Source organism: Mandrillus leucophaeus, unplaced genomic scaffold, assembly GCF_000951045.1.
Source record: "Mandrillus leucophaeus isolate KB7577 unplaced genomic scaffold, Mleu.le_1.0 Scaffold1427, whole genome shotgun sequence".
NCBI lineage: Eukaryota > Metazoa > Chordata > Mammalia > Primates > Cercopithecidae > Mandrillus > Mandrillus leucophaeus.
In genome coordinates this window covers 27632-42991 of record NW_012101396.1, presented here as the reverse complement: position 1 = coordinate 42991, position 15360 = coordinate 27632, and the positions used below count along the sequence as shown (strand labels likewise).

At 36.8% G+C, this 15360-nt stretch overlaps 1 pseudogene; it reads right to left on the bottom strand.

Moving 5' to 3' along the window:
- Window positions 1-10721: 10721 nt before the first annotated feature.
- On the bottom strand, window positions 10722-11473 carry LOC105535191 (annotated as a pseudogene).
- Window positions 11474-15360: the final 3887 nt, after the last annotated feature.

Genomic DNA, 15360 nt, shown 5'->3' with positions numbered 1-15360 from the left:
TCCTCAATAAAATACTGGCAAACCGAATCCAGCAGCACAACAAAAAACTTATCCACCACGATCAAGTGGGCTTCATCCCTGGGATGAAAGGCTGGTTCAAGATACACAAATCAATACATGTAATCCAGCATGTAAACAGAACCAAAGACGAAAATCACATGATTACCTCCATAGATGCAGAAAAGGCCTTTGACAAAAGTCAACAGCCCTTCATGCTAAACACTCTCAATAAATTAGGTATTGATGGAACGTATCTCAAAATAATAAGAGCTATTTATGACAAACTCACAGCCAATATCATACTGAATGGGCAAAACCAGGAAGCATTTCCCTCAAAAACTGGCACAAGACAGGGATGCCGTCTCTCACCACTCCTATTCAACATAGTGTTGGAAGTTCTGGCCAAGGCAATCAGGCAAGAGAAAGAAATCAAGGGTATTCAAGTAGGAAAAGAAGAAGTTAAATTGTCCCTGTTTGCAGATGACATGATTGTATATTTTGAAAACCCCATTGTCTCAGCCCAAAATTTCCCTAAGCTGATAAATAACTTTAGCAAATTCTCAAGATACAAAATTAATGTGCAAAAATCACAAGCATTCTTCTACACCAATAACAGACAAACAGAGAGCCAAATCAGGAATGAACTTCCATTCACAATTGCTTCAAAGAGAATAAAATACCTAGGAATCCAACTTACAAGGGATGTCAAGGACCTCTTCAAGGAGAACTACAAACCACTGCTCAGTGAAATAAAAGAGGACACAAACAAATGGAAGAACATACCATGCTCATGGATAGGAAGAATCCCAAGGTAATTTATAGATTCAATGCCATCCCCATCAAGCTGCCAATGACTTTCTTCACAGGATTGGAAAAAACTGCTTTAAAGTTCATATGGAACCAAAAAAGAGCTCACATTGCCAAGACAATCTCAAGCCAAAAGAATAAAGCTGGAGGCACCACACTACCTGACCTCAAACTACAAAGCTACAGTAACTAAAGCAGCATGGTACTGGTACCAAAACAGAGATATAGACCAATGAAACAGAACAGAGCCCTCAGAAATAACAGCACACATCTACAATCATCTGACTTTAGACAAACCTGACAAAAACAAGATATCGGGAATGGATTCCCTATTTAATAAATGGTGCTGGGAAAACTGGCTAGCCATAAGTAGAAAGTTGAAACTGGATCCCTTCCTTACACCTTATACACAAATTAATTCAAGATGAATTAGAGACTTAAATGTTAGACCTAAAACCATAAAAACCGTAGAAGAAAACCTAGGTAATACCATTCAGGACATAGGCATGGGCAAGGACTTCATGTCTAAAACACCAAAAGCAATGGCAACAAAAGCCAAAATTGACAAATGGCATCTAAAACTAAAGAGCTTCTGCACAGCAAAAGAAACTACCATCAGAGTGAACAGGCAACCTACAGAATGGGAGAAAATTTTTGCAATCTAGTCATCTGACAAAGGACTAATATCCAGAACCTACAAAGAACTCAACAAATTTACAAGAAAAAAACAAACAACCCCATCAAAAAGTGGGCAAAGGATATGAACAGACACTTCTCAAAAGAAGACATTTATGCAGCCAATAGACACATGAAAAAATGCTCATCATCACTGGCCATCAGAGAAATGCAAATCAAAACCACATTGGCATACCATCTCACACCGGTTAGAATGGCGATCATTAAAAAGTCAGGAAACAACAGGTGCTGGAGAGGATGTGGAGAAATAGGAACACTTTTACACTGTTGGTGGGACTGTAAACTAGTTCAACCATTGTGGAAGACAGTGTGGCAACTCCTCAAGGATCTAGAACTAGAAATACCATTTGACCCAGCCATCCTATTACTGGGTATATACCCAAAGGATTATAAATCATGCTGCTATAAAGACACATACGCATGTATGTTTATTGCGGCACTATTCACAATAGCAAAGACTTGGAACCAACCCAAATGTCCATCAGTGACAGACTGGATTAAGAAAATGTGGCACATATACACAATGGAATGCTACGCAGCCATATAAAAGGATGAGTTCGTGTCCTTTGTAGGGACTGGTTGCAGCTGGAAACCATCATCCTCAGCAAACTATCGCAAGAACAGTAAACCAAACACCACATGTTCTCACTCAGAGGTGGGAATTGAATGGTGAGAACACTTGGACACAGGAAGGGAACATCACACACCGGGGCCTGTTGTGGTGTGGGGGGAGGGGGGAGGGATAGCATTAGAAGATATACCTAAGGTAATTGATGAGTTAATGGGTGCAGCACACCAACATGGCACATGTATACATATGTAACAAACCTGCACGTTGTGCACATGTACCCTAGAACATAAAGTAGAATAAAAAAAAAGAAAAAAAGAAAAACAACTGTGGCATATACAAACAATGAAATATTATTCAGTCTTTAAAAAGAAGGAAATACTGCCATATGTGACTATGTGAGTTAACCTAGAGAACATTATACTAAGTAAAATAAGCTAGTCACAAAAGACAAATACTCAATGAGTCCACTAACAGAAGGTATTTAAAATAATCGAACTCATAGAAGCAGAGAATAAAATAGTGGTTGTAGGGGCTGGGGCAAGGACGAAATGGGGAATATGTTAAATGTGTATAAAGTTTCCATTATGCAGCATGAGTAACTTCTAGAGATCTGCTATACAAGTTGGTGCTTATAGTCAGCAGTACTGTATTGTGCACTTTAAAAAATTGCTAAGAGGGTAGACCTCATAGTAAGTGTTCTTACTACAATAAAAGGAGAGTCCTGAGGAAACTTTTAGAGATGATGGATATATATCAATTACTTTAATTGTAGTGATGGATTTATGGTGTATGCCTATGTCCAAACTTACCAAATTGCTTGCATTAAATATGTGCAAGTGTGTATGTATGTGTGTGTGTGTGTAAAATCTTACCATAAAGCCAGTAATCAAGAAGGTGTGTTATTTGTATAAACACAGACATACTGAACAATGGAACAGATAACAACCCTTAATAAGTGAAATAATTCTGGTCCTTGAAAACACAATTCTAAAAGACAAAAATATAACCCAGAAATTTTACTCCTGAGTATCTTACAAATAGAAACAGAAATATTCATTCATGCAAAGACTTTTACATGAATGTTTATAGCAGAAATACTTGCAATGGTTAAAAAGTGAAAGCAACCCAAATGTCCATCAATTGCTGAATGGACAAACCACATTACTCAAAATCTGTACTTGTCAGTCTAGATCAACCTCTGTTACTCAGTCTGGATCTCACGGACCTCAAACTTCATTTCTTCACCCTCTGGACATCTCTGCCTTGCCAATCCCTCATTCTCAATTTTGTCATCCACTGGGATGTAGGTTATCAGCATTTATGGGTATGAAACTTGGGGCTGATGGATCACAATTTTTAAAAAGCCAATATCTCCAGTTGATCTAATCTTTATCTCCCACTCTAAAAATTTTAACTCCTACAGATAGCCACCGTTTCTCTTGCATCTTCAAATTCTCCTACTCTAGCGGTTACTCCCATCAATGTACAATTTATGCTCTACTGTCCTCCATTTTAAACAAATACCTTCCCTTGATGACACTTCTCTATCAGCTATTGTTCTATATACCTGCTGTCCTTCACAGCACAACTTTTCTGATAAATTGTCTAATCAGTTGTCTTCCACCCCCTTCCAATCACTCTTATATTCCCTCTTGTCCTTTAAACAAGTTTTTTTTTTTTTTAACGGTCTTTAATAATTTGTATGCTGTCAAATCAAATGACAATTTCTTTGTTCTTGTTTAACCTCTTAGCAGCACTAAACACTGCCCTTCCTTAAAACTTCACTCTTTCTTCTCCTGTATTCCATGAAAATACCCTCTTCTGGTTTTCTTTCTTCCCATGTGAACTCTTTTCCTTGACTTGTTAGCTCATTTGCTGCTAAACTTCCTCTACATATTGATGTGCTCCAAGTTGTAGCCTTTAATTCTCTTCTCCTTTTCTACATTTTCTCTCTAGGAAATTTCCTTTTCACTTTATTACTGTACTTAATATCTACATCTTCCAACTCCTGTATCAATCAGGTTGATTTGTTGCAAACAACAGAAAAATACTCTACATTACTAAAATGGAATCTGATGTAAGGACATTGAGCTGTACAGGGAATCAACAGGAAGGCTGTAGAACCATGATTAAACAGCAAGCAGAATCCATGCTAGCCTGGGAAGTAGAAACAATTGTGAAAGTCATGCCTGAGAAAGTCTAGTTTGGGCATTCTTACTTGCAACACTGCTACTCTGGCTATCTGGTGCTGCTGACACTTGACTTGTAATGCTTATGTTGCTGAATGTCTTGTGCTCAAAACAAAAATAATTTGTTAATTTTTTTCTGGGTATTCAAAATCCTGAGTGGGAGCATTTGATGGTCACAATCTACACCAGCTTTCAAAGGCTGAGGTTGGGAGTGTAAGGTCTAGCTTGGTTTCTGTTGTGGGAGGTGGGGGCACTGCCTCTCATCATCATTTAAACAGTGGTTGAAACTCTCTGAAGGATGGAGCTTCAGATACTGAGAAGACTGAAAATAAAGAACGAATAGAAAAATCTGTGTATCTAGCTTTGATCACTCCTTTGGGGTCCAGACTCAGCATCTGGAAGTTAGCATGACTAAAATTAAACTTATGATCCTCGCCTAAACAAAACAAAATATGTTAACACTCTTGCAGTCTTTCTTATACGAGTAAAGCTACCATTCATCTTCTCAGATAAAAAACCTAGGCATCATCCTTGGTTTTACTTCTTTTACCTTTTTATCTTATGTTGAATGATTCAGCATATCCTGCCTACTCTGCCTTGTAATATATCCAGATTTCATCTCCACTTTTCTCCATTTCTACTGGTAGTCCCCTAGTTTAGGCTACCACTGATAATTTACTCAGACAACCTAAATTAGGAGGTAATTGACCTCCTAACTGGACTCCTTTGCTCTATTCTTTTTCCACTGTTTTTCACACTATAAAGTGATCATTTAAATCGAGTGACATGATAACTCAGTTGTCTGTGTCCCTCCGTTGGCTTCCCATTTTAGTTAGAATAAATTCTAGACTTCTTGGTATAAACAAGACCTTATATGATATGGCCGCTACCTAGTCTCTGACCGCATCTCATGATTTTTTCATCCCTCCAATTTATCCTACTATTACTCACTACTTTAATTATGCTCCAGTCACTCAGGCATTCCTTTGATTCCTAGAATTAAGCAAACCCTTTACCACCTGATTCTACCAATTGCTTTCCAAAGGTCCAAAATGCTATTTCTGGTCTGTTCACATGGCTGGTTTCTCATCATCTTTTGATAGTAGATCAAGTGTAACATTCTCAGAGATGTCTTATCTAGCTTTACTTTTGCATTATCTTGTTTTTTTGCCTTTTGGTTTTGGTTCACTTGGTGTTGTCCCCTCTTAGGCCTGGTAACTGTTTATCAACAACCAAACACTATGTATGAGAATTGTAAAGAAAATTTTAGGCTTATAAAAATGTTATCTTCCTCTGTTTCTGGAAGGCAATTAAGATAGGAACAGATTATCTTATCAGAGTTTGAGATGATGTAAAGCTAGTCTTAGTCTCTGTGAGAGATGATCACAACCTTGTATAGGTTCACTGCTGTACACCTAGTATCCAGCAGTTTCTCTCTAGTACACTATTGGCACTTTTGATAGAGAAATTCATTTTGTATGACTGTCCCACACATTGCAAGATTTTTATCATTTCTCCCAATCACTGTGACAAGCTTCACCCATTACCAGAAGCCCCCTAGGGAGACATTAACATCACTGATTGAGATATAATCTCTTGAACAATATAAGAGGCACAGTAGGCATACAATGAATGGTTCTGGTTCAACAAAAAACTGACAGCCTCACAAATCAACATCCATGTTGCTTAGGGTTGCCAGTCTGGGACCCCGAGGAATTATGGCATTTGAAGAGAAATAATGTGTATCGATTATTTTAAAACATCCTCTGTTTCAAGAGGCAAAGCTTGAATGTGCAATGGGGTGATAACTTCGGTTTTCTCAATCTAGCTTGAACTATATTATAGAAAAGCTACTAATAATAATAGACCCTGTTTATTGAGTTACTAAGAGCCATAAAAAGGCCTACTTTGTTAGAGTGCCAGCAACTTTTTTTCCGGATGCTTCAGGTGGAATCCGTTTCTTACTCTTGTGTCAGCTGCTGAAATTTGAGCTTGAAAGAGACACTCTATTCTGAGGGAATCCACTTTTACAAGCCATTTTCATTATGCAGCCATCAAAATAGACATATCTATGTATTATTCTGAGAAACTCCACACACTGGGGCATAATTTATATGCAGATGCTTCAAATTAAGGTAGCAAATACTAAGCTGAATAATATAAAAAGCTGTATTGATAATATAAGGTATATCTTGGCAGAGATCAAGATGTTACCTCTTTTTTGGCTGGGCCAGAGAGAATGGGAGTTAGTTTTCTAGTCTTAGAGAATGTGGGACAGAATCAAGTGGGATCACAGTCTGATGAAGTAATTAGATTCCTGCAATATTGTTTTAGGTCAGGGCATAAGTAGTGGACATTCCATGATATGCAAAACCATAGTGTCACCATTTTGTGCGTTGTAATATCCTCTATTTTCCTAAAATGGGTAACATGTCTGTCAAACCTTATAGTCTGCAGTTAGCAGTGTTTTGGGAATGAAGGAACAGGTAGGTCTGGGAAAGGAAAGAGCAGTAGCTGCAGAATTGGATGGAGACCCTGACAGTTCCCCACTAGAGAAGGCTGGAACTGCCAACTAAGCCGGAGGTGACAAGTAACAACCCCCATGGATTTCTGGAACACGTAAGCACTGCCCAGGGAATTTAATATATATTAAGGGAGAGTTCCTGTAGTCAGCCAGGTGACGGTCTCAGAAGGAACTTACTTGGTATTGTTGGAAGAGACAGCGGGGTGGAGTTGGGGAAGAGAGAGAGAGAGAGAGAGGCTTTTCTCCACCTCTGCCTCTCCGTTTTTCAGCCCACAGAGAAGATCAAACAGAACTTGAAATGGGTATGTGTTTACATATGAGAGCTGAAAAAAGACAGTAAAATATTACCTTGGTCAGTCTCAGCTGGAAACATGTGTGTCAGGTGACTCAATGTTTTGCTGGTCTGTGCATGTCTACAAATGACCACAAACGTGCTGTCAGTATTGATTTGGGGGTTACAAATAAATTTTAGCAAGTATACAAATTCCAGTATACACCAGAATTCAGCAAGGAGGTGATGAAGACCTTCTGAGGCACAGAAACTCGAGATAGCAACATAGAGAGTGAAGTGAAGCCCCTGGCCTAAATGGGCTTTGGAGTCAAGAGGCCCTCCCCATTGTGGGAAAAAGGTAAGCAGAAAATCCCTAGCAATGCGCATTCTCACCTTGGATGCCTGCAATCCTAGCTACAGGAGAGCCTGACAGCCCTCACTGGTCCTGAGTCCAGTATAGGGAGCTGCCTAGAGTTCATGTGACTGCATTCTTTTAGAGAGGGAATTCACACTACGTTTTTCCCGTGACCCCAGGACTCACTGGGGCTCAGGCTGCTGCATCATGGTGCCATTTTGAGAGCAGAGTCACCGGAGTATGTATTGCCCTTGATGTTCAATAGCCCCTGCATCTCCACATCCTTGGAGCCCTGTCAATATCTCACCACAACCACCTACAGTGCTGCACAGTGGAGTGTTGAAGTCCTCAACTATTATTTATTGGGGTCTAGTTATCCCTTTAGCTTTATTAACATTTGCTTTATATATCTGGGTGCTCAGGCGTTGGGTGCACACATATATTTACAATTGTTACATTCTTTTGTTGAATTTTTGTTATTGTATAATGTCCTTCTTCATCTCTTTTTATAGCTTTTGATTTGAAGTCTGTTTTGTCTGACATAAGCATAGTTACTCCTGCTCACTTTTGGTTTCCATTTGCATGGAATATCTTTTTCCATCCCTTCACTTTTAGTATACATGTGTGTTTTCACAGATGAGGTGCGTTTCTTGTAGGCAGTATATAATTGGGTCTTTAAAAAAACCGTTCAGCCAATCTATATCTTTTAAACAGGAAATGTAATCAATTTACATTCAAAGTTGTTATTGATTAGGTGAGGACTTACTCCTTTCATTTTATTGATTTTCCAGTTGCTTTGTATGTACTTTGTTTCTTACTTCTTCTCTTAACTGTTTATTTTTGCAGTCGGGTGGTTTTCTGTAGTGATAAGGTTTGACTTTTTTCTTTTTGTCCTTTGTGTGTTGGCTCCACCAGTGAGTTTTATAGTTTCACATGTTTTCATCCTCATCTTTTCACTTCCAGATGTAAAACTCCTTTGAGCATTTCCTGTAAGTCTGGTTTAGTGGCAATGAATTCCCTTATTTTTTGCTTATTTGTGAAATGTTTTATTTCTGAAGGATATATTTGCTGGGAAAGATTTTATGGGTAAGACTTCAAAAGCACAGGCAAAAAAGCAAAAATAGACAACTTGGTTATATCAAACTAAAAAGCTTCTTTACAGTAAAGAAAACAATGAACAGAGTGAAGAGTGGGCAAATGTATTTGCAAACTATTCATCTGACAAGAGATTAATATCCAGACTATACAAGGAACTCAAAAACCTCAACAGGAAAAAACAGATAATCTAATAAAAATGGGCAAATGATATGAACAGAAATTTCTTTTAAAAAAGACATGCAAATGGCCAGTAAGTGCAAGAAAAAATTCTCAACGTCACTAATCATCAGGGAAATGCAAATCAAAACCATAATGAGATATTACCCCACCCCAGTTAAAATGGCTAATATCAAAAGGAAAAAAAATAACAAATACTGGTGAGGATGTGAGGAAAAAGGAACTCTTATACTGTTGATGGGAATGTAAATTACTGTAACTATTGTAGAAAACAGTATGGCAATTCCTCAAAAAGTTAAAAATATAACTACCATATGATCCAGCAATTCTACTACTGGACATTTATCCAGAGGAAAGGAAAGAGATATCTGAATCCCCATGTTTATTGCAGTACTATTCACAATAGTCAAGATATGGAATCAATCTAAGTGTCTGTCAACACGTGAATGGATTACGAGAACGTGGTATATATACATAATGGAATACTATTCAGTCGTAAAAAAGTAAATCCTATCATTCATTGCAATATGGTTAAGCCTAGAGGACATTATGTTAAGTGAAATATCAGGCATAGCTGGGCACAGTGGCTCACACCTGTAATCTCAGCACTTTGGAAGGCCAAGGTGGGTGGATTGCTTGAGCCCAGGAGTTCAAGACTAGCCTGGGCAACATAATGAGACTCCGTCTCTACAAAAAATTAAGAAATTAGCTGGGTGTAGTGGTGCATGTCTGTAGTCCCAGCTACTTAGAGGGCTGAGGTGGAAGGATTGCTTGAGCCTGGGAGGTAAAGGCTGCAGTGAGCCATGATCATGCCACTGCACTACAGCCTAGGCAACAAAGCAAGAACCTGTCTCAGGAAATAAATAAATAAATAAAAGATAAAGAAAACAAAATATCAAGCACAGAAAGATAAATATTGAATGTTTTTACTCATGTGGGACCTAAAAAAGTTGAGCTCATAAAAGTATTAGAAGAGTAGAATTGCGGTTGTTAGAGGTTAGGAAGGGTAGGCAGGAGGAAAGGATAGGGAGAGGTTGATCGATGGATACAAAATTTCAGCTAGATAGGAGGAATACATTCTAGTATTCTATAGCACTATAGAGTGACTGTAGTTAAGAATAATTTTTTAAGTTAAAAAATTAGCACATCTGGAGAATATTTTGCTTCACGTAGACTAGATTATTTAATTAAAATTTATTTGTTTATTGATTCTATTACACCTAAAATTATGTATGTATGAAAAGGGATGCTAGAATTTTAGTAAAAACACAAGGACTTATAGTAAAAGCTAATCTTTTATATAACTTTTGGGACCATCTTGAACTCTATTGAAGTGTTATGTCCTTCAATCATTCTAAATTTCATAAAGATTGTCAGTTTTTCTGCCAGGTGTGGTGGCTCAGCCTGTAATCCCAGCACTTTGGGAGGCTGAAGTGGGAGCATTGCTTGAACCCAGGGTTTTAGACCAGCCTGGGCAATATGACAAGACCTCATCTCTACAAAAAATTAAAGAAAAAATTAGCTGGGTATGGTGGCATGTGCCTGTGGTCCAAGCTACTTGGGAGGCTAAGGTGAGAGGGTGGCTTGAACATCAGAGGTTGAGACTGCAGTGGGCAATGTTTGTGCCACTGCACTTCAGCCTGGGTAACAGAGTGAGACCCCATCTCAAAAAAAATAATGTCGGTTTTTCTAGGTCTGTTATATTTATGTAATACGCATTGCATTTTTCTTTTATTTTTTAATTATACAAATAATACAAGCTGATAGATTTTTAAAAGATCTTTCAGTCTATATAACACACAGGTATAATCTTTCGCCATCATACTCTCCTCTTCAAAGGAGCTACTTTGCCATTTTACTATGTAAGTTCTTCCATAAAGTTCATGCATTTTTGAGCAAGAATCTACTATATTATTTATAAGCAATAAAAAATTCATCCATTACATTTTGAGGCCTCAGCATAATTTTCAATTGCTCAGAAACTCAAAAACTCAAAAACATTTTGATGTTACTTTATTTTATTTACATCTCATTTACTTATCTCTTAGATATAACCTTTTAAAAATGTAGTCAATTCCCAAACTTTTATGTCATTCCTCAAAAGCATCAACCCTCTCAAGACAATGAATATTACATACCGTACTGAACAGCCTTTCAATTTCAGCAAGTAGAACACAAAATGGTGGGCCTACATGTTTAGTTGGATCATAAGAAAGAACATACATGAGGTTCTGAAACCCTTTACCCAGGTTGGATTACATTATAACTGCGTAGCATTTGTGATCACCTGGATTAATAGCAACTAATGCTCTTCTATCCTAAATCCTGTCAAATTTGCCAATATTTGCTCTAGGAGGATAAAAAATACAGCAACAGTACAATGAAATGTTGCCACAAAGAACTCTTAAACACTTTGGCTCCAGGAATTTTGGTGATTGGCTCTTCTGAGTAAGAAAGATTCTGCTCTTTAAAAAAACCTCAAAAAAAAAAATCTCATATCCCAAGTTCAATGATTTCCACACCAAGTACACTGTGTCCCCAGTCTGCAAAATATTTCATCTCAACTGCTTTTCCACACAGAGGAAAAAATACCCTCACTCCACTCTTGCCTTTAGGAAAAGTATCCAAATGCTGCTTTAATAGTTGATGTCCTTGTTTTTGATGAAAACCAATATTTCAGTTCACCCACTTGTCTTGCCATTCTTGCAGAGTTAGTACTTGTTTTTTTTTGCACCTCAGTATCTGGGTACTATTCAATATCAAGTGAAGTTCTTGTACCATCCATAGTTTTGTAGACACTTGTCTCACAATCATATATCTTCAATGCCTTTATGGGTTTATTATAAAGGATGCTGCAAAGGATAAAGATGAAGAGATATGTAGAGTGAGGTAGGCATGCCATGCTCCAGGAACCTCCAGATGTTCAGCTACCAGGAAGCTCTCTGACATGTTTAGGCTATGTCTCCATCCAAATCTCATCTCGAATTGTAGTTCCCATAATCCTCATGTGTGGTGAGAGAGACTCAGTGGGAGGTAATTGAATCATGGGGGCGGTTAACCCCATCCTGTTCTTGTGATAGTGAATGAGTTTTCACAAGATCTGATGGTTTTATAAGGGACTTTTCACCCTTTGCTCAGCACTTCTCTCTCCTGCCACCCTGTGAAGAAGGATGTGTTGCCACCATGATTGTAAGTTTCCTGAGGCCTCCCCAGCCATGCAGAACTGTAAGTCAATTAAATCTCTTTTCTTTATAAATTACCCAGTCTCGGGTATTTCTTCATAGCAGCGTGAGAACAAACTAACACACTTTCCAACAATAATTTATTGTATATTTTTAAATAGAAACAAAGATTTTGGATGTTCCCAACACAAAGAAATTGTAAATGTTTGAGGTGATATACATTCTAATTACCCCAATTTGGTCATTACACATTGTATACATTTATTGAAATAACACTTCATGCTCCATAAATATGTATGATTATTATGTGTCAATTAAAAACAAAATTTCAAAAAAATTGTTTGACTATGTATGCAGGGGATTATTTCTGGACTGTCTATTCTATTCCATTGGTCTGTGTGTCTGCCTTCATGTCAGTACCAACATTATTGATTACTGTAGCTTTGTAGTAACTTTTGAAATTGAGAATTTTGATTCCTCCAACTTTGTTCTTCCTTTTCAAGATTATATTGGTGATTTAGAATCCCTTGAAATTGTATGTACATTTTATGGTTCTACTACTCCATTTCTACACAAAAGGCCACTGGAATTTGATAAGGATTAAACTAAATCTGTACATCACTTTAGATAGCATTGATATTTTGTGAATAATGTCTTTCAATACATGAAAACATATTTTTTTTCAATTTTTAAAGGCTTTCTTTAATGTCTTTCAGCAATGTTCTATAGTTTTCAGTGTGCAAGTCTTTCACAACCTTGGGTAAATTTATTCCCAGGTATTCTTTGTATGTCACTGCAAATGTCATAGGTTTCTTTACTTTTTGTTTTGTTCATTGCTGGTATATAGAAACAACTGAATTTTAGACTATTATATAATTTTGCTGAATTCATTTATTACCTCTAGTAGCTTTTTTTGTGGATTATATGTGATTGTCTACATATAGGATTATGGCACCTGCAAATAGAGATAGTTTTACTTCTTCCTCTCTACTTTGAATGCGTTTTATTTCATTTTTTGCCTAATTGCCCCAGTTAGAACTTTCAGTACAATGTTGAATATCAGTGATAAAAGCTTGTCTTGTTCCTGATCTGGGGGAAAGGTTTTAGTGTTTTGAAACTGAGCATGGCGATAGCTATAGTTTTTTAAATAAATGCCTTTTAACATGTTGAAGAAGCTACCTTTTACACTTACAATTTTTTTTTTCTGATTTTGTCATGAAAGGGTGTTGGATCTTGTCACATGTCTTTTAAACATCAATTTGGATGGTTGTAATTTTTCCTTTCTTCATTCTATTAACGTGGTGTATCACACTGATTAATAGTAATATGTTAAAACACCCTTACATTCTTTGAATAAATTTACTTGTTCACGGTTTATAATCCTTTCAATATGCTGTTGGATTCAGTTTGTATGTATTAAGTATTTTTGCACTTGTATACATAGGGGATATTGGTGTGTAGTTTTCTTGTTGAAGACTTTATCTGGTTTTTGTATCAGAATAATGCTGACCTCATAAAATGAATTAGGAAGTGTCCTTTTACTACTTTTTTGGAAGAGCTTGAGTAGAACTCTCATTTATTCTTATTTAAATATTTGGCAAAATTCACAGTGAAGCCATCTGTTCCTGGTCTCCTCTTTGTGGAGAGATCTTTAAAATTACTGATTCTATCTCTTTACTTAATATAAACTTTCAGATTTTCTATTTATTTTTAAGACAGTTGTGGTAATTTGTGTTTTGTAGGAAGTTGGTCATTATATATAGTTTATCTCATTCCTTGGAATACAGTTCTTAATAGAATTCTATTTCTTATTTCAGTAAGATCAGTAGTAATAGCCCTGCTTTCACTTATAATTTAGTTGTTTACATGTTCTCTGTTTTTAAATTTAGGTTAGCTAAAGTTTTGTCAGTTTAGTTGGTATTTGCAAGGAAATAAATTGAGTTTTGTTGCTTCTCCCTACTGGTTTCCTATTTCACAGATTGCCACTCTAATCTATTATTTCCTTCCTTCTACTAGATTTGGTTTTTGTTTGCTCTTGTTTCTCCAGTTTCTAAAGGTTTAAAGTTAGTTTACTGATTAGAGATTTGTGGTTTTTTAAAAAAAATATTTAATTGACAAAGATTGTAAATATTCTAGGTGTACAATGGGATGATCTGGTTTATATGTTATATAATGATTACCACCATCAAATAAATTAAGACCTATCACCACTTATGCTGTACTTTAGGTCTACAGACTTGTTCATCTTATAACTTAAAGTTTGTGTCCTTTGACCAATATCTTTCCGTTTCCTCCACACCCCTCTCCTAGCCTCTGGGAACCACCGTTCTACTCTCCAATGCTGTGAGTTTGACTTTTTTAGATTCTCTGCGTAAGAGAGATCATATAGTATTTGTCTTTCTGTGTCTCATTTTTTTCCCACTTAGCATAATATCCTCCAGACTCATCTATGTTATTGAAAATAGTATATTTTTTATGGCTGAGTAATATTTCTTTGTATATATATCACATTTTCCTTTTTTTAACTTTTATTTTAAGTTCCAGGGTACATGTGAAGGTTTGTTACATAGGTAAACTCGTGTCATGGGGGCTTATTTTACAGATTATTTCACCACCCAGGTATTAAGCCCAGTACCCAATAACTATCTTTTCTGCTTCTCTCCCTCCACCCACCCTCCACCCTCAAGTACACCTCAGTGTCTGTTGTTTTCTTCTTGGTGTTCATCAGTTCTCATCATTTATTTAGCTCCCACTTATAAGTAAGAACATGTGGTATTTGGTTTTCTGTTCCTGGGTTAGTTCTCTAAGGATGATCGCCTCCAGCTCCGTCCATGCTCCCACAAAAGGCATTATCTTGGTCTTTTTAATGGCTGCATAGTATTCCATGGCATATGCAAATGACATATTCTTTATCCACTCTGCCACTGATGGGCGTTTATATTGATTCCATGTCTTTGCTATTGGGAATGGCACTGCAATGAACATTTGCATGCATATACTTTTATGGTAGAATGATTTGTATTTTTTTGGGTATATACCCAGTAATGGGATTGCGGGGTTGAATGGTAATTCTGCTTTTAACTCTTCAAGGAATTACCATACTGCTTTTCACAGTGGTTGAACTAATTTACACTACCACTAATAGTGTATAAGTGTTCCCTTTTCTCTGCACCCTCAACAGCATCTGTTTTTTTGTTTGTTTGTTTGTTTTTTAATTTTTAATAATGGTCATTCTGACTGGTGTGAGATGGTATCTCGTTTTGGTTTTGGCTTGCATTTCTCTAATGATCACAATATTGAGCTTTTTCTCAAATGCTTTTTGGCCGCATGTATGCCTTCTCTTCATAAGTGTCTGTTCATGTTCTTTGCCCACTTTAAATGGGGTATTTGTTTTTCTCTTGTAAATTTGTTTAAGTTCCTTATAGATGCTGGATATTAGACCCTTGTCAGGTGCATAGTTTGCAAAATTTTTCCCCATTCTGTAGGTTGT